The 19,927-nt window shown below is 45.7% G+C and overlaps 2 long non-coding RNA genes across 4 annotated transcripts in view; one reads left to right on the top strand and one right to left on the bottom strand.

The window, feature by feature from the left end:
- The window catches only part of LOC102167197 (uncharacterized), a 153,034-nt gene that overhangs the window by 58,587 nt on the left and 74,520 nt on the right, over window positions 1–19,927 (top strand). The gene's annotated exons all lie outside the window — the stretch shown is intronic.
- On the bottom strand, window positions 1,286–19,540 carry LOC106504683 (uncharacterized). Its single transcript, XR_001298344.3, has 3 exons — window positions 19,286–19,540; window positions 12,488–12,686; window positions 1,286–1,445 (listed from the first exon to the last, which is right to left on the bottom strand). It is a non-coding gene; the product is annotated as an uncharacterized LOC106504683 (long non-coding RNA).

Raw genomic sequence — 19,927 nt, 5'->3', positions numbered from 1 at the left:
TCCCTCGATCCACTCTCCAGAAATAACTATTGGTTCCCCAAGTGTCTCTCTAGTAATAACATAATTCAAAATAGAAGGCTCACACCCCTCACTTTAAATTCTCATTTCAGGTAAATATTCTTAATGGGCACTATATTTACTTAGATCTCATTTAAAATATTCAAAAGACATAGAGTGAGAAACCTCCCTCTTGTCCTTACTCTTCAGACACCCAAGTCTCTTCCTTAGAAGCACCAATTTATCAATGTTCTGAACATCCAATGAGATATTTTAGTCGTATGTCACCAAATACGTTATGCTTCTTGGAACTAAACGCATTATAATTCCCAGTTATTGATTTTTTGATGCCCTCTTTTGCAGAAAGTTATCCCTGCCTATTACAATGCCTTTTTTTTTTTTTTTTTTTTTTTAAGGCCACACCTGTAACATGGAGGTTCCCAGGCTAGGGGCTGAATCCGAACTGCAGCTGCAGGCCTATGCCACAGCCACCAGCAACACTGGATCTGAGCTGCATCTGCGACAGCTTATGGCAATGCTGGATACTTAATCCACTGAGTGAGGTTAGGGATCGAACCTGCATCCTCGTGAGACTATGTCAGGTTCTTAACCCTTTGAGGACTCCTACAGTACCTTCCTGCGGAAAGAATATACCTATCTGCCCCATAAACAGACTCAACCATGTCCTGCTTTGACCAATGAAAGGTGAGCAGCAGTCTCCTGTGCCAGTTCTAAGCAGATGGTTCGATGGCCTTGTGAGTTTCCACTCCCCTCTGGCTTTTCTTCTCTGCCACAAGAACAGATGTCCCAAGGGCTGCTCATTCCTCCTGATCTCATAAGGAGAAGTTTTGTGGCACAGAATCTCAGCAAACCCACAGTCACTGTGTTAGTTGTCTATTGCTGCATAATAAACTCTCCCATAATTTAGCAGCAGCTTATGATACAGATATTTACCAAATAAATATATTTTTAAAGTTTTCATTAGATAAACATGTTACTGTCCCACAAAATTTCAGAGGGTCAGGAACCTGGGAGCAGACTAGTAGAGAGACTCCAGCTCAGGGTCTCATGAGGCCACGGCCAGGCAGTCGATTTGGAGTGTGATAATCTGAAGACTCTCTGCTTCCAAGAGGTCTCACTAGCTTGGCTATTTGGAGACGGCCTGGCTCCATTCTTTACCACGGGGGCCTCTCCTAGGGCTGCTCAACATGGCAACAGGTTTCCTTTGAAGCCAGTGATCTGAGAGAGTGAACACGTGCCATGTGCCCACCAAGGAAGCCACAGTGTCTTTTATAACCTCATTTCAGAAGTTATATGTCATCATTTCTTTAATATTTTATTGGTCACATAGCCCAATTCTCGGGACCATGTGGGAGGGGACGACACAAGGCTGAGCACGCCAAGAGCCCAGGATTGTTGGATGCTGTCTTGGAGGCTGGCAGTCACAGCTGTGAGATAGAAGCAAAATAGCAAACCATCGCTTTAATATGTAGGCATTATTTGTTACCTCATTAGTACCTATCTAGAGCTAACTGAAACACTTAAATGTCTTTATTTAAAAACTTGTAACAGTTTTTTTTTGTTTTTGTTTTTGTTTTTACACTTCCCACTCTAAAAAAGAGCAAATACTTCTTCATTCCTTTGGCTTTTTTTTTCTGTCTTTTTGTCTTTTCTAGGGCTGCACCTGCAGCAAATGCAGGTTCCCAGGCTAGGGGTTGAATCGGAGCTGCAGCTGTTGGCCTACACCAGAGCTGCAGCAACACCAGATCCGAGCCATGTCTGTGACCTACACCACAGCTCACGGCAATGCCAGTCCTTAACCCACTGAGCGAGGCCAGGGATCGAATCAGAAACCCCATGGTTTCTAGTCAGATTCATTAACCACTGAGCCACGACAGGAACTCCTTCCTTGGCTTTCTTACACGACTTCCCTTGTCTTTGAGTTTGGTTGGTTTTATTTTATAAGTTTTGCTGTTGGTTACATGTATAACTATAAATCACATACTTGGATCTTGTTCCACCAGCTTTCAACAGCACTGGTTTACTTCCCACTACATAAGATTAAGCAATTAGTGCTTTTACATTCCTCTACCATCACCTCCCTCCAGAATTCTATCAGCAATACCATTATTTTTATATTAACAAGATTCTCTTTGCTTCTTCGGATCTCTCTCTCCAAGCCATGTTGTTGTCTTAGGAATTTACTAGTAAATTCTTAGGAATTTACTAGTAAATTCTTAGGAATTTACTAAGCTTCGTCTCCTCAGAGCACAGGACCAATGAAAGGTCCCTGGGTCCATCAGGAAAGCATAAAAGTGATGATAGGTGTTGGAGGAGCAGTGGATCTGGTGCAATAAAGCTGGACTCTGAGGTGGAGGACTGATTGGAATCTAGAGAAATCCCTGGACTATGATCACATGTAATTCTTTCAGATCCTTATCTAGAGTAGGCTGCATGGGGACTGAATTTCCAAAGCTACCAGTCTAGGGCCATTAATCTTGGTGTTCATGCAAGAAGAGTCCCAGATCCAAAGGAGAGAGCTGGTAGTTCCCTGCTGGTGCAGTGGGCTAAGGATCCCGTGTTTTCACTGCTGTGGCCTGGGTGGATGCTGTGGCACAAGTTCCATCTCTGGCCGGGGAACTTCCACATACCTCGGGCTCAGCCAAAAAACAAAACAAAACAAAACAAATAGGAAGAACAAAGGGGAGAACTGAGGAGGCACTAATATTGACAATAGAAATCCTTCATCACCCTCAGCACTGCCCTGGTGATTTTTCCTCAATCAATCCAGCCACCCAGGGTGTAGTTAATTCCTTCCTTCCTTCCTTCCTTCCTTCCTCTTTCTCTCTTTCTCTATCTCTCTCTCTCTTTCTTTCTTGCTTTTTACGGCTGCAATTGCAGCATATGAAAGTTCCTAGGCTAGGGGTCGAATCGGAGCTACAGCTGCCAGCCTACACCACAGCCACAGCAATGCAGGATCCTTAACCCACTGAGCGAGGCCAGGGATCGAACCTGCCTCCTCATGGATACTAGTCAGATTCATTACCACTGAGCCACAGGAACTCCCTGTAGTTAATTTCTCTTCCCCAGGCTGTCAGTGGGGAGTATCCTGCTGTGTTCTACCCTTGCTCTCTTACCAAGGGTAAGGTTCCCTACCAGGGGTAGGGTCTCCAAAGACAATAGAAGACACTCAGCTCAATTTCAATCTCAGGTAAACAATTTTTTTTAAGTATAAGTACATCCCAAATATTGCATAGGACATACTCATACTAAACAATTGTTTGCTGTTTATTTAAAATTTATTTAACTGAGCGTTCTGCGGTCTTACTTGCCAAATCTTGTAACCCTACATGCGTGGGGCTGAGCTCCTTCTTATCAGCAGGAAGAGAAGCAGAGCCAAGAGCCCCACACAGAAGCCCTGATGAAACTCACACTACTGTGAAGAATCCCAAAAGCCTGACCATGCTAAGAGATATGTCCTGGAGAGAAGCATCCGTCAGGAGGTTTCCTGGAGTCTCCCTGGAGAGTTTTATCTGCCAGCCCACAAATTACCCCATCTCCAGATAACCCCGCACCTATTTCTCAGCCTGTATGTAAAGAGCTTGCATTCAGTGTATTCGTACTTGTTTATACTCCTGTACCTGCTGTCTCTTCCTCTAACAGATCCCAGTTCAGTGTTTACGGCTGCCGACCCTGCGTCAGTGCAGCGTGTTAGGGGCTTTCTCAGACCCCCTTATCCTCACAACAGCCCCAGAAGAGGAGCACCATTTATTGCCATTGTTATTCCCATTTTCCAGATATAAAAACTGAGATGCAAACCTCCCTGGAGGTGGCTCAACGGTAACGAACCCAACTAGAATCTATGAGGATGCGGGTTCGATCCCTGGCCTAGATCAGTGGGTTAAGGATCCTGCGTTGCCGTGAGCTATGGTGTAGGTCGCAGATGCAGCTCGGATCTGGCATGGCCGTGGCTATGGTGTAAGCCGGCAACTGTAGCTCTGATTCGACCCCTCATCTGGGAAGTTCCATATGCCACTGGTGCAGCCCTAAAAAGACAAAAAAGAAAAGTCCCTGCCAGCTGAGGGACTCATCAAAATGGTGTTGCCTGAGGTCCCATGATGCATTCGTGCCGCAGCTACAATTTAATCTCTTTCCTAAAGATGAACTGCTCCCCAAGTGCCCCAGAGGCCTCCCCACTTTGCCACCTTCACCCAAGCCCCCTACCACTCACTACTCCACCAGTGGTCGGGTGCCATCCTCTCCATCCCCACGGGAACCATTAAGAAAACAGACTCCCAGTAAGAGGAGAGAGGAGGGGACATTCCCTCCAGCAAGGTGGTGACCCGAAGCTCCTGGAATTTACTCTCAGGACCGTGGGGATCTATACATTAGTCCGTAGAAACAACATGCCAAAGGTGGACACATCCTGCAGTTGTCAGAAGCAGCAAAGGGGCTGTGGTGTGCCAGCCCAAGGACTTACTCAGCCCTCGGGGTATAATTTATAGCAGCAAATGCAATCTGAATCCAAGCCATCGATTTAGAAATGAACTTGCACATCTGTGCACACCTTCGAGACTGTGCTTTCTACTGCGGGTGTGTGCGTGCGCGTGCCCGTGGGTGGGCGCCCTGCTCCTGCCTTCCTGTCATTTCAGTGGGGGCAGGGATCGCATCTCTGGTGACTCATTGTTTCCCTGCAGCGCCAGAGCAAGGCTTTGGCCAGAGCCGAGCGCAGTCCATGCATCTCACTGATGGGGAAAGCGTTGAAACCATCATTTATTTCTATCTGTGGCCTTCATGCCGCTCAAGATATTGGCAGCCGCCTACAATCATGATTAACTGCTAGCTGAGTGCAACCATTATTTTTCTTAATGGCATAAATGCTTATTAGCTTTCAGTTTTGCCTGTTGAGAAAGCACAGAGGCGTACTTTATATCCTCCCAATTCTCTGAAAGAATCCAGAGAAGCACGAAGCCCAGGGCCTAAAAATGCCAGCGGGCTTGGGTCAAGCTTCAGGACTTCGTTGCTGTGAATTACAGAATTACAGAAATAACGCAGGTATTGTACCCCTTGAGGCGAGGCAATATTCAGTTTCCATCTGGTGCTTGGGAAAGAGGAGCATCTCAGTCGGAAATCCTACCCGTGAAAAGACCGAAGAGACATTGCTCCAAAACAAAATAAAATGTGTATTGTTTAGGCAAGTGTCATGGCCAGATGACATTCCGATCTGAGTCCTCTCTGCTTAACGCCTTCATTTCCTCGTCTGGAGGACGAATCCAGCCCTCCCACCCCGCAGGTTCAGAAGAAAGCTCCCCTTTGCAGGCTGAGATGCCATTTTCAGCCTTGGAAGGGAAACAAATCCTGTTATTGTCGAGACTGTTATTGAGAACATCGTGCTCTCAGCCCTACTGGCTTGGCCATCGTCAAAAGAATCAAACAAAGCTGTTGGCTATGAGCTGCTTCGCTCCGACTCGCCCAGCTGGGGCCTCCCCCCACCCCACCCCCAATTCCACTCCCAACCCGGATGCCCCAGAGTTTGCTCCAGGAACAAGTAAAAATGCCTACTACTTTCAGACCTACAAACAAAGCACATCTTTTCTTCTGGCCTTTTCCTGTTGTGAGAAAAGAAATGCTGGTTGCTGGAAGATTCTGGGTAGAGAGCTCCAGAGTGTAAAGGCCTGAGGGGAAGGGATCAGTTTGCAGGACCAGAGGACATTCATGACGCATAGGCCCCTGAGCAAATGCCTAATTGCCTTCCAGGGCACAGAGGCCCTAGGGGCCCTAGGCTTGGTGCTGACACCTGTCACTACTGCTGAGTGGACCCAGGGGAGCTGGTCTGCTCCATAACAGCACCAGGCCCCTACCTGTTCATCTCTTGCCTTAGGGCCTGAACACAGGCCCCTCATCTGTTACACTGTCAACTCTTTTACCTCCGAGGCAGAAGAGGATTGCAGTCTGTATGAAGTCCCTTATATGTGGAATCTAAAGAATACAACAAATGAGTGAATATAACATCAAAGAAGCAGACTCACCAGTGCAGAGAACAGACTAGTGGTTTTACCAGTGGCGGCAGGCAGGACAGGGTGAGGGGGGTGGGAGATACTAGCTGTTGGGTGGGAGACAGGCTCAAGCACACATTGTGCGCCACGGGGAATAGAGCCGGTATTTTGTAATAACGGTAAATAGAAAGTAACCTTTAAAATGGTATAAAATAGGAGTTCCCGTCGTGGCGCAGTGGAAACATATCCCACTAGTAACCCTGAGATGGCGGGTTCGATCCCTGGCCTTGCTCAGTGGGTTAAGGATCCGGCGATGCTGTGAGCTGTGATGCAGGTCCCAGATGCAGCTCGGATCCTGCGTTGCTGTGGGTCTGGTGTAGGCCACCGGCTACAGCTGCGATTCAGCCCCTACCCTGGAAACCTCCATATGCTGTGGGTACAGCCCTAAAAAGCAAATAAAGTAAAATTGTATAAAATAAAAAATTTTCCAAAGAAAATAGGATTGCAGTGGTTGTCCTGAGGAATTAGAAAGCACAAAGAATGATGTCTTTCCCCCAAATAGTGTTATTTAAGAGTCCATTGGGTTGGGGTCGGGTGGGGGAATATTCTGGCAGCTTTCATCATTTTTGTTTTAAACATGTGTGTATATGTCTGTGTGTATGTGTGTGTGTGTGTTTCAGGGGAAGTGCCAGGGTGGGGAAAAGAGACCCTTTTTTCCCTTTTGGAGTTCATTTTGTTATTACAATTTTCTTTGAAAAGTACCATTGGCTACAACATTCTTTCTAGAAAATAAAATACAAGAGTTAGTACAGGGTAAGAGAGACTGTTTAAAAAGCAATACCTTTGGAGGCAGAAATAACATTTGAAGGCTTGTTCAGACTCGGCCTGTGTGAGTTGAGGCAAGTGATTTCATATCTCTGAGCCTTTCTTCCCACCCCACCTCTGGGCAATGGGTTTGCTGTAATAAAGCCTACTTGACAGCATGGTTGTGAGCATAAAATAAAACAGAATATCTAAAGTGCACAGCACAGGAGTTCCCTTGTGAGTTAAGGATCCAGTGTTGGCAGTGCAGTGGCTCAGGTTGCTGCTGTGGCTTGGGTTCAGTCCCTGGCCCAGGAACTTCCCATGGCCATGGTATTAGCCAAAGAAAGAAAGAAAGAAAGAAATTGGAAAGGAAGAAATAAAACTCATTTAAAAAAATTTTTTTTAAGTGCACAGCACAGAACAGCCAACACGTCCTTAATTTTACGTACCGGTTACTGTCATCTGTGCTTTACCTAAAAGAGAGCATTTATTCCTCACTACTACCCCAAGAGGTAGGTCCTCAGACTGTCCCCATTATACAGAAAATTGAGACTTAGAAAGGCTCCACTGGTCAAGTGACAGTGGCTGGATTAGAGGCCCTGCCCCAGCTCTTCCCCACTGTGTCCTGTACAGAGGCTGCGAGCTGAGTCCCCGGAGCCAGATCTGGCCTATGGGTGTGTTTAGTTTGGCTTACAGTATTTACAGAAAAATATTTAACTTAGTTGTCAACACTTAAAAAATTGGGAGATTTCGCAACCCTGGATCTCTGGCTTCTCTTTAAAAATCCGCCGCTCTGGCCGTTCTGACCCTGTGTTCCCACGTAACTGTGCACAGCTGAAGCCACACGGTGGCTGTCACCTGGGGACAGTTATGAGTTCAGAATGGTCCCCACCACTCCTCATCCTCACACATTCTGGCACCTGGAAGCATTTGAGGTTGTGTCTGCTTCCCCATCTCCTTCCCTCTCTACAGCTGGCCAGTTGCTAGGCGACAGCCTGACAGCTGGATGTGGTTCCTTTGTGCAGTAAGTATCCCCATGCACTCTGGTCTCTGTTGAGCTCCAGTCATGCCTGCCTGCGGTGGCCCCGGGCCCAATGTCAATGTCACACGGGGGTTCCAGACTCCTCCACAGCTCTCTGATGCCTGTCCTTGCTCTGAGAAGTCTGGAAAGACCCTGAAGCATCCCTCTGAGCTCACATCATCTCCCATCCCACAGATTTGCCTTTTTCTTCCCTTAGCACTCCTATGAGTGCCACCTCTTTCCAGGGTCACCTCACCTCCGCCTTCCTAGGTTATTGCAATAGCCCCTCACCTGGTGCCCCTGACCTACCCCCCTATCCACTTCTGCCCACTTCACACAACAAATTCATATCCAGTTTCAGTAAGTCTTTCTTTTGTGATCAGAGTCAGCTTCATGCAGTTAATTACACAGGACCCCACATTTAGAAGAGCCCTACACTTGGTTGAATACTCTGCTCTGGCCGTCTTGAAATTCTTCCTGATTTTTGAATCAGAAGCCTGCGTTTTTATTTTATACTGGGGCCTGCAGATTGTGTAGCTGGTCCTATTCATGTTTCAGTTCAAGAAGCTTTCGCAGTATTTCCCGGTCTTTTTAAATCCATTGTACACAAAGAACCTAATAATATATGGGTGTTCCGAAGCCCCACATGCTGGCCAGCCACTTTGGGGGGGAACAGATGTCACGGCAAACAGCAACCCTTTTGCAGCACACAAAGATGCTGGGCACACTTACTGAGGAAGCTCTGTCTTTCAGGAGAAGTTTCTCTTAGTTCACCTAAGTGCTCCCAGCTTTATTTTAGGAAGCCCAGCATGCGGTCAAGTGTCTATGAGCCCATGAATTACTCCCATGGTCATCTCCAGGCCCCCACGAATGTAGTCCCTGTTGCAGGGAAGAATCACTCCCTTTCTGGGTGTTACCCATATCCCACCCATTTTATCAGATCAGCTCAAGCCCATCTCCTCCGCGAGTTTGTCTTGAGATAACAGCCAAAAGCACTTCTTTCACATAGCAAATGACTACCGGACTTCCCGTGTGGCTCTCAACATATAGCAAATGATTACCGATTGCTTCATCTGCACCAAGTACTGAGCCAGCACTGAGGATACAATTGTAAACGTACTCACAGCCCTGCCTTCATGAAACCTTGCACGTCAGGAAGACGAGCCAGGAAAAAGCTGTCTTTGAAGCATTGTGATAAGAGCCCTCGCGGAAGAATTAAGGGGAGGATGCATTCGTTTCCTGTGGCTACTGTAACTCATTGCCACAAACTTGGTGGTTTATAGCAACAGAAGTTTCTTTTCCCACAGTGCTGGAGGCTCGGTGTCTGATATCAAGGCAGGGCCAGGCCTCCTCTGAAGACTCTAGGGAAGAATCCTTTCTGGCCTCTCCCAGCTTCTGGCAGCTCCCTGCTTTCCTCAGCTTGTGGCCACATCCTTCCAACCTTTGCCTCCTTCCTCACGTGGCCTTTCCCTCTTTGCTCTACATCTCTTCTAAAGATATTTGTCATTGTATGTAAGTCTTTTTGGATTATCCAGGTTGATCTCATCTCAAGATCCTTTATTACACCTGCAAAGACCCCCCCCCTTTTTTTTGAAGGCATAACATTCATATGTCCTGGGAATTAGGATATGGACTTATCTTTTGGCAGAGCCATCATTTAACCCCCTCAGAGGGTATTTAACCCCACACTGGAAAATTGGAATCAGTCTCCTTGAAAAAAAAAATTAATCTGAATAAGCCAGGAAAAGAGAGAAAGAAGCGGGGGTGGGTGGATTGCAGTGAAAGTGGTTGTGGAAAAAGCATGTGCAGAGGTCCTAATACAAGGTGAAACCTGCTGGATTCCTGGCATTAGATGAAGCTAAGTGTCTTTGCAGAAGACTATACAAGGAGAAAGGGTAAGAGAAGCAGCTGCAGGAGGAATCAGGGCCAAATCAGGATGAGCCTTGTAACTATAGAAAGTCACTTGGGAGTTCCCACCGTGGCGCAGAGGGTTAAGTATGTGACCACAGCTGTTCAGGTCACCGTGAAGCTGTGGGTTCAATCCCCAGCCTCGCTCAGCGGGTTAAAGGATCCAGCATTGCTGCAGCTGTGACTCATCTTCATTCAATCGCTGGCCTAGGAACTTCCTTATGCTATAGTTGTGTCCATAAAAAGAAAAAAAGGAAATGAAAGTCATTTGGACCAAGGTAACAATTCAGGGAGGCCCTGAATGGTTTTAAGAAATAGAAGGATGTGATCAGATTTCAAAAACATTGCTACGGCTGTGGCATGGAGCTTGGTTTGGAGGCAGCCAGGACTGGACCAAGGAGAACGCTTAGGAAATGGTTACATAACTCCAGCAGTGAAAGATAAACTAGGTTGGTGCCGAAGGAAAGGCGGGCAAGTCAACACATTCCAGAGGTTATTTGGGAGGCAGAATCACCAGATTTGGTGGCTGGTGGGATTTTAGTACAGAAGCTCAGGCTTCTGGCTTCTGGTTTGGAAATGTTGCCTTCATTGAAGTCAGGAACTAAGGAGGTGCAGTTTGGGTGGGGCGCTGGTGGGATGCGTCTGTCGTATCTGTGGGATGCTCTATGAGGGGTTATGAGTGGGATTTACACGTGGTGCTCTGAAGCACAGCAGAGAGCCTGGGGCTACAAATGAAGACTTGGGAACCGTCGGTACCCGGATCATACGTGAAATCAGGGGATGACCAGTTTCACTCAGGGGAGTGTGTAAAGTGAAAAGAAACGATTCGAAATGCATTGTCCGTTGTCTCATTTTATGTCACTCATTTTGCAGTTTGCGGAACTATTCAAGCACAGTATTGTTCTCTTTTATCTTGGTCATAACTATTTCATGTGCCTGGGAATCAAGCCAAGGGTCCAGAACAGGGGGTCCAGGTGGGAAAAAACCCAGAACAATGGACTGGATACTCTCTGTCCAAGACTGAGTCAGAAAATAGGAGGAGAGAACATTTCCCATCTCTGATCCTTGAGCAAAACCCATCATCCAATATCACCATCCATGGAATATTCTAAAACATTATTTCTCATAGATTATAATTAAGTTCTTCTAAGTTCTGAAGTATATTTTGGGGGCTCAAGGTATTTCCTTTCCCCTCCCCTGGGCTCCTCCCCAGCTAGTTAAATCCTATAGGACAGTGCTACTCAATAGAACTTTCTGCAACAATGGAAACATTCTATGTCTGGGTTTTATAGTGTGGTAGCCCCTTGCTGAAGGTGGCCACGAGCTCTGGAATGTAGCTAGTGCCCCTGAGGAACTGAACTTTTAATTTTACTTCTTTTTAAATTTAAATACCCATGTGTGGCTGGTGGCTACCACATTGGACAGAATAACTGTACGATCTTTAGTGAACTCAAAATTCACTTCCTCCAGAGACAGTCCCTGAATCCCTTTCCCCAAACCAGGCCTATCTCCCCTCTATGTGCTATTTAGAAACTTGTACTGTCATGGAGCTAATGACGATTATAATTTTGAATAATTGTGTTTTTGCCCATTTTATGTTTATCTCCCCTTATAGAACAAGCTCTAAGATGGCAAGGACTATGTCTGTCTCTTTTACCACTGTATTTCTAGCACGAGGCAGAGAGCACAGTATTTGCTATTTGCTTAATTAATGTATATGAAAAGAATAAATCAATAATCAAATGATTCTGCAAAACATAATATGGGATTATGTACCAAATATATGCATACTGAATGATTGGCTACCAACTACAGTCACATATTAAATAATTCAAACCATGTTATAAATAATTCTAGGAGGCTAATACCTCGGATCAGTAGAAATTGGGACCGTAAAGAGAGGAATGGGAGTTCCTACTGTGGCTCAGCAGTAACTAACCGGACTAGTATCCACAAGGATGCAGGTTCAATCCCTGGCCTCATTCTGTGGGTTAAGGATCTGGCATGGTTGTGAGCTGTGGTATAAGTAGCAGATAAGGCTGGATTTGGCGCTGCTGTGGCTGTGGTGTAGGCCTGCAGCTGTAGGTCCGATTCAACCGCTAGCCTGGGAACTTCCATATGCTGCATGTGCAGCCATAAAAAGCAAAATAATAATAGTAATAATAAGATAAAAAGAGAGGGATGAATTTGACATGCTCAGTTTGGAGTATATGAAATGTAAGGGGCTGGATCTTTTCTATATTCCCTTGACCTCGCTGGTCGTTAAAAACCCTGCAGGCCCTCCAGTCACAACAGTATGCCACATCTCCTCTCTCTTGCACCCTGCAGTTAATAGAAAAATCCAGTCACACTGCTCATTCGCATTTCTCATTTTTCCCCTGAAGTTTACATCGCCGCTCAGCCCCTCAAAGTTGCCCTCAATCCAGAGTTTGTCACAGTGCACTGGTCTCCACGGCCAGGTTTGCATTCTCTGTGTTTATTTAACATATTCCCAAAGCTCCCAATTCAGTTAATTTTTAGACAGGGACAATGTCAGGCACTGCGACACCCCGCCAACGACCTCCCTCCAGACACCAAAATGCATGAGTCAGCCCTCTTTGGCCACACCCTTTCAATAGTTAGTTCTGTCCCTTGCCTGGGATAGAGCTTGCGCCAGGTCAGAAGCTCTGGACTCTTGAGGGCATTGGAGGGCTCCCTACCAAGCTCCTAATCATCGTCAGCTCGGGCTTCCTCAGCCCTATTGCTTCCACCTTCTCCTTACCAATAAGTAGAATCTGGCAGGTTCTGTAGGCCCCACTGAATCCACTTCCTAGACTGTGGGCAGGCATAGGGCCAGGGCCTTTTGCCCAGGTTTCACTGCAGATCATGGAGGGCAGTGTTCTAAAGGCAGTCTCGTCAGAGCCAATGTAAACGCCGAGACCCACTTGTCAGTCCAGCTGATGTTCAGCAGAGCAGAGAGCCTGTGTGGGAAAGAGCAAGATGAAGCTGAGGCTGGGGAAGCCAAAGAGAGAGGATATTTAAGGAATGGTTGGGAGGGAGACCTGATTTCTGCTGCCATTAGGACTGGCTTCTGGAGGGGCCTCTAAGGGGTGTGTAGTGATAAAGATGAGCACTGAGGAGGTGGCCCCCAGTGGATGGATTTGAGTCAGATGGACAAAGAGCCTTCATCTTTCCTTCAGGACCATCTTATCAAAGGCTGCAAGTGTGCTCTGCATGAAGATGAAGGGATGAGTGTTCCCACTGTGGCTCAGAGATAACAAACCCAACTGGTATCCATGAGGACAAAGGTTCAATCCCTGGCCTCACTCAGTGGGTTAAGGATCCGGCGTTGGTGTGAGCTGTGGTATAGGCTGCAGACTAGGCTTGGTTCTGGGCGTTGCTGTGGTTGTGTTCCATTCGACCCCTAGCCTAGGAACCTCCGTATGCTGTGGATGTGGCCCTAAAAAGACAAAAAAAAAAAAAAAAAAAAGATGAAAGGGGTGGATTTGGGCCTAGATCAGGGGGTCCTGGGCGGTGGACAGACACCTCCCTGTCCACCCTAAGGTCTTGTGTAGTTCTTTGGTGACAAGCAGTGGTACCAACAGCAGCCACCCCCCTGAATCCTTGCCTGGCTTCCAGGAATGGCACACTGTCCTTCAAAGCTGAAAAACCATGGACCCCCCACTTCTGCACTTGATAGAAAAGCCATTCACACTTTAATGCTCATTTTTCCCAAATGTTATATCACTGCCACCTTCTTTTACTTCCTCCATAATCCTCAAAGCGACTAACAGATAGGAAATGAGTAGCTTTCTGTTGTCTTTTTTTGGGGGGGGGGGCACACCTATACCAGGCTGGGAATTGAATCCGAGCTATAGCTTCCGGCCTACACCACAGCCACAGCAACGCCAGATCTGAACACATCTGCGACCTACACCACAGCTCACAGCAGTGCCAAATCCTTAATCCACTGAGCAGGACCAGGGATCAAACCCGCGTCCTCATAGATACTAGTCAGGTTCATAACGGATCTCCTTTTGTTGGCTAATCTTGATTAGCCTACTTTGTTATGAACTAGAAACAAGCATGAGGGTGTGCTCGTCTCTCCGGGGTCTTGGTAGCAGATCAGGTGATGCTCAGAAGAGAGCAGAGCAGACAGCAGAGGTGGTACAGGCAGTATCTGATGGAGTCTGGATTCAGATCCGCAGGAGCTGAGAGGCAAGGGAGCATTTGAAGTCGGTACGTAAAGCCTGTGGTCTAAGAAGGCCCTCGGCCCGTGCAGTCCTGTCATGATACTTCAGCATCATCTGTGGAGTCGTTTTCAGCTCCATGATCAGCAGCCAGCCCGAGTGTTCCCCTTGCAGCCCCCTGGCTGGGTTTACTCTGCCTAGTTTCACCTCAAAGGAAAACATTGATTTCATGGATATCAAACCTCAGGGCACTGAGAGATGTAGGCAGTCAGGCGCCCAAGCCTCTGGGAAGCGTCTACAATGTCAAGCCGCCACATGGTCCCAAAAAATGAGTTGAGTGATAAGCCCTTTTATCGGTTACCGACAGCCTGCCAGGTGCCGTCACAGAAACTGCCTCTCTTAATCCTGTCACCAGAATCTCCTTCCCTCCTCTCTCATCCTCACGGGCAACCGTTCTCATTCAAATTCAAGTCCCTCCGATTCCTGGCTTTCAGATTCTCTGATGGTCTCTAACTGGTTTCCCTGCCTCATCCACACAGAAGCCAGAGTGAACTTGTACATGTATAAATCTGATCAAGTTATTCCCCTTCTTAAAGACTTCTTGTGTCCCCGTGTCTTGGGGTAAGGTCTGCTCTTGGGCTCAGCTTTCAAGGCTCTGCCTCCCTGCCCCTGGCCTCCCCGCCCCTGGCCTCCCCACCTGTACCCTCCCAGAGTGGGCACACTGCCTCCCATCCCCTGTGACAAAAGCTGCTCTTCTCTGTGGCTGCCAGGCCATCCTGCTTCGTTCTTTGTGATCCCTAGCTCCTCCCTTGCCCCCTGAAGTTGTCCCTGCTAACACCTGTCACATGTGGTTCCCCCATCCAAGGGTGGCCAGGCGGAGGAGCTCCCTAGCTTGTACCCCTGCCTCCTACTGCATCCACCACACTCCCCTGTAACTCCTTGTTCATTGTCGATGGAGAGAATATTCCCCCAAGGGGGTGAGCAGTAGTTCTTGGAGGAGGGGATTGGGAAAATCTTATTCTTTTTATTAAAAGCACAGCTATACATACAATTCATACACACACACACACACACACACACACACATACAGTGTATCTGTGGTATTAAAATTTCTTGGTGGGAGTTCCTGTCGTGGCTCAGTGGTTAATGAATCTGACTAGGAACCATGAGGTTGCAGGTTCGGTCCCTGCCCTTGCTCAGTGGGTTAATGATCCGGCGTTGCCGTGAGCTGTGGTGTAGGTCACAGAGGCGGATCGGATCCAGCGTTGCTGTGGCTCTGGTGTAGGCTGGTGGCTGCAGCTCCGATTAGACCCCTAGCCTGGGAACCTCCATATGCTGCGGGAGCGGCCCAAGAAATGGCAAAAAAAAAAAGACAAAAAAAAAATTTCTTGGTGGGAGGCGTTAGAAAAAAATGTCTAAGTAGGCTTGGTGGAATCCAATAATGAAAAAATTGGTTGAGAAACACTCAACTGATTTGGTCACACCTTTCTTACTGACTGGACGGCAAACATTTTGTGAGTGCCCAGAGCTGAAGGTTGACACATAGAGTGTTTTATTTATTTATTTTTTTATTTTTTGGCCATACCCATGGCATATGGAAGTTCCCAGGCCAAGGATCAAGTTCAAGTTGCAGCTGCAACCTACATCACAGCTGCAGCAGCACTGGATCCTTAACCCTCTGTGCCACAGAGGGAACTCTATGGAGTGTTTTACATTAATGCTGAATGTTGAAAGCTGAATGCATGTGTGCATGAATACATCTGCCCAGTATTCCTGTGGGGTGGCATCAGTGTCCTTTTGAAGGGAGATAAGGAAACAGGTGCGAAGTGGCCCTCCCCCCACCACTACCAATTCCAAAGTGCTAAAGTAAAAACATTTTAAACTGGGGACTTCTAAAGTCCAAATCCAAAGTTCTCTTACTTTAGTATAATTGCTAGAATTTACACAAAAACAGGAGAATGTGTTTTCCAGTTTGCTTCCAACATTCAAGAATGTTCTGGTCAGAATATCCTAAGCCAATCTGTGTGCCCCAGAACACCCTATGGTCTTGAAGACTTGAGCAGAGATGTCTCGGCACCTGGCTAGGTTTCAGGGGGAATGGTGACCTTTTACCCAATTCACAATGAGGAGAATTGGAAGCATAACCAGTGTAACCAGAACCACCCAATTAGCCTGTAACCCTGAGCCTTGCAAGGTAATCCAATTAAATTAAATATTTTTTTTTTGGAAATCCAGCCTCAAGCCTCTTCTGTGTATTGAAATGAGCAGCACAGGGCTACTTTGCCCTGAGGAGGTAGGGATGGTGGAAGAAGATAAGAATACACATAATTGTAATGCAAGATTCAACAAGATCACGGTCATAAGAGAGACTTGGGCAGTTCTAAGCCAGAAGATGAGCTACGATGGGGAGATAATGAGGACATGAGTGTTATTAATAAAAATGCTTTCCTTTTTGAAAGGAAAGCAACATCTATAAAATGGTTTTATGAGTAAATTTGTTGAAGCAGGAGAAGCTGAGTAGCTCAAACCAGGGTTTTAGCCTTTTCAAGGTCAAGATGAGGTTTAAAATCAGATTTATGGGTCTGTCTGTTCAGTCAAACTTTCCTCATTTTCCACTTGTAAGCGTATGAGGAGGGGGTAAAAATCCCTAATGATTGTCAGTTCATCCTCCTAGAACAAAACCGGCTACTTTTAAACAGAAATACTTCTTACACATAGGAAAAAAGGCCCTAATCGTAAGTGTCCAGCTCAGTGAATTGGCAAAAAAGAACAAACCCTTGTAACTACCATCCAGATGAAGAAATAGAACGTTATTGCATCCTGAAAGCCCTCCTGGTTCCCATAGATAAGTTCCATATCTTTTAGAACTTAAACGAAATGAAAGTATAAGATACACTCCTTGTGTCTGATGTCTGCTCAATAACCTGTCTGTGGGATTCATACAGATGATTGAATGTAGCAACAGGTTGCTCATTCTGGTTGCTGAAACAATTTCATTATATGGATATGCCACATTTATCTGCCCGTTCTTCTGCTGATGAACATTTGGGTTGTTTCTACTTTTTGGTGATTATGTACAGTGATTGTTAAGAATCTTCTTCCTACATGTCTTTTGATGAGTATATGTACTCATATATACCTAGATGAAGTGCTGGTTCATGTACTATATATATATATATATATATATATATATATATGCTCAGATTAGGTAGATCCTACTAAATAGAGTTGGGGAAAAGTGGTTTTATCAACCATACCCTACCATTGTATAATAACAGGGTTTCAAGTGTTCCAAATAGTCCGAATCCTCTCCAAAGTTTAGTATTGAATGTCCTTTTCATTTCAGCCACTATGGTTGCTGTGCTTTTTAAGCTGGTGTTTTTAATTTGTATTTTCCTGATGATTAATGATGTTTCATGTTTCTAGTTTTCATGTTTATTAGCTATTTATTTGGCTTTCTTCTTTTGCAAATTACCTCTCTAAGTCTTTTTACATTTTTCTATCGAGACGTCAATTTTTTTCTTATTAATTTCAGGACATTCTTTATATATTTTGGATACAAATTCTTTGTCAGATATATAATTTGCTAATATTTTATTCCAACCATGGCTTCATTTTTCCCTCCTTTAATGATACATTTCGATAAACCCAAGTTCTCATTTCCAGTGTCATCTAACATCAATTTTATGTTTAGTACATTGTAAAACTCATAAACACTATTTATGAAATCTTCGCCTTTCTCATGCTCATGAAAATATTCTTCTAGAGTTCCTGTTGCAGTGCAGCAGAAATGAATCTGACTAGTATCCGTGAGGACGCAGGTTCCATCTCTGGCCTCGCTCAGTGGGTTGGGAATCTGGCATTGCCATGAGCTGTGGTGGAGGCCGGCAGCTGTAGCTCTAATTCGACACCTAGCCTGGAAACTTGCATATGCTGCCGGTGTAGCCCTAAAAAGCATATGTACATGTATTCTTCTGTATTATAATAGCGAAGCTTCCAATCCAGGAGCATGGTCTATACCTTCATTATTTAGGTCTTCTTTAATTTATCTCAGTAATGTTTTTAGTCTAAAGATTTTGCTCATCTTTTGTTAGATTTACAACTTTGAGGAAATCTCAACTCCCTATCTTTTGAGTTGCAAGAGATATAAGAAAGAATGTCAGAAATATGTGCCCCGACTTCAAAACGCTTTGATACAATTGTGGGACACAGTTGAAGAAAAATAAGAACCTGAATACTAAGGAAGTAGTAATTGTATGACGTGGGCAATAAGCAAAGAAAGGCAAGCAACTGAAGTGGGCAGAAATTGTTAGCAGGAATGCGTCACACAGGATGTAAGAAGACTTGAGATGGGCTTGGGGAATGAACGGCGTTTGTAGAGTGGAGTGGAAGGAAGCATTCTAAGAGGGCAACTGGAATGAGTGAAATCTTGAGGTGACAATGAACATTGCCTGTTCAGGGGCTAAGAGGACACTGATTTGTCCTCTTCTGCTGCATCCTAATTCATGAGTAGTAGGAGATAAGATGAAGTCTTGTGCTGAGGGGCCCCCTACACAAAAGAATGAGGCACCTCAAGTCCATTTTGGTGATGCAGTTTGGCATCCTGGCCCCTGCAAGGTAACTTGGCAAGTATCAAAACTTGCCTGACACTAATAGGCAACCACATGGCTGTCTTTAATTAAGAACTTTCAGGAGTTCCTGTCCCGGCTCAGTGGTTAACAGATCCGACCAGGAACCATGAGGTTGCGGGTTCGGTCCCTGCCCTTGCTCAGTGGGTTAAGGATCTGGCATTGCCATGAGCTGTGGTGAAGGTCACAGATGCAGCTCAGATCCCACGTTGCTGTGGCTGTGGCAAAGGCCGGCGGCTACAGCTCCGATTCAACCCCTAGCCTGGGAACCTCCATATGCCACAGGAGCGGCCCTAGAAAAGGCAAAAAGACAAAAAATAAAAATAAAATAAAATAAATAATTAAGAACTTCCTAATAGACTCACAGACTTAGAGAACAGATTTGTGGTTGCCAAGGATGAGAGAGGAGGGAGAGGGATGTTTTGGGTAGTTTACATTTAGAAAGGATAGACAGTGAGGTCCCACTGTATAGCAAGGGGAACTACATCCAGTCTCCTGGGAGAAACTGTAATGGATACATGTGTACAGCTAAGTCACTTTGCTGTACAGCAGAAATTAATGTAACATTGTAAATCCACTATAATTTTAAAAAAGGACTTCCCGATAGGAACTATCATACTCTCACCCTTGAAACAGACTACAAACCCAAGAAGACCACTAATCTAGAAATAAACTACCTCTCACAGAATGTATAATCCATTGAGACTTTTGTAGAGACCCAGAGCTCCCTGCCCAGCCCAAAGGCTTAGATCCAGCACTTACCACCAGGAGCTTCTGAGAGGGCAACACTGCGAAACCAAGAAGGATGACTACTCAGTGATACATTCAGCTGCAGCAGCTGGACTTCCTAGAAGAAATGGGGCTGAAAGTGGGTGTTCAAGGCTTACATCACTGATTGGGTTTTTGATGCCCTACTTCCATCCTAACTGAGGCAAAGTTAAAACCGGCAGGCCCAGGGCAGCTCCAGGAACACATAGAGTCAGGTCCTCAGGCCTCCTGGGAGCTACTGGAATGAGTAAGACATGGAGTAGCCAGCACTGAGTTCAAGTGATAAAATTCCTGATGGGACATGAGTATGCATTTTGCCAAGATTTATTCTAATTTTGGAACTCAATTGGAAACTTCTGGACGTCATGTTCCATTTGGCTCTGGCAAAACCCAGCTCTGCATCACTTTGTGTTTATTTTATCCTTCAAGATCAGAGCATAATTTACTCATAGCTAGATTTTTGTGCTTAGCACCAACCTCTGTTTAGATAGAAAAACAAGCTGAATTTTTTTCTTATATGTCCCTGGGGGTGGGGGAGAGATGTACACAATGGAGAAAGGTCCCACTGGAAAAACATGCCTACCAAATATAGAAAATTTATGCAACCAAAGCACCCAGAGGAGAAATATTTTATAA

The sequence above is a fragment of the Sus scrofa genome, chromosome 11, assembly GCF_054392235.1.
Source record: "Sus scrofa isolate SSC_HxYL_T2T_F1_AM1 chromosome 11, Sscrofa_HxYL_maternal_Yorkshire_Landrace_v2.0, whole genome shotgun sequence".
Taxonomy (NCBI): domain Eukaryota; kingdom Metazoa; phylum Chordata; class Mammalia; order Artiodactyla; family Suidae; genus Sus; species Sus scrofa.
This window is presented reverse-complemented; position numbering and strand designations above follow the sequence as displayed.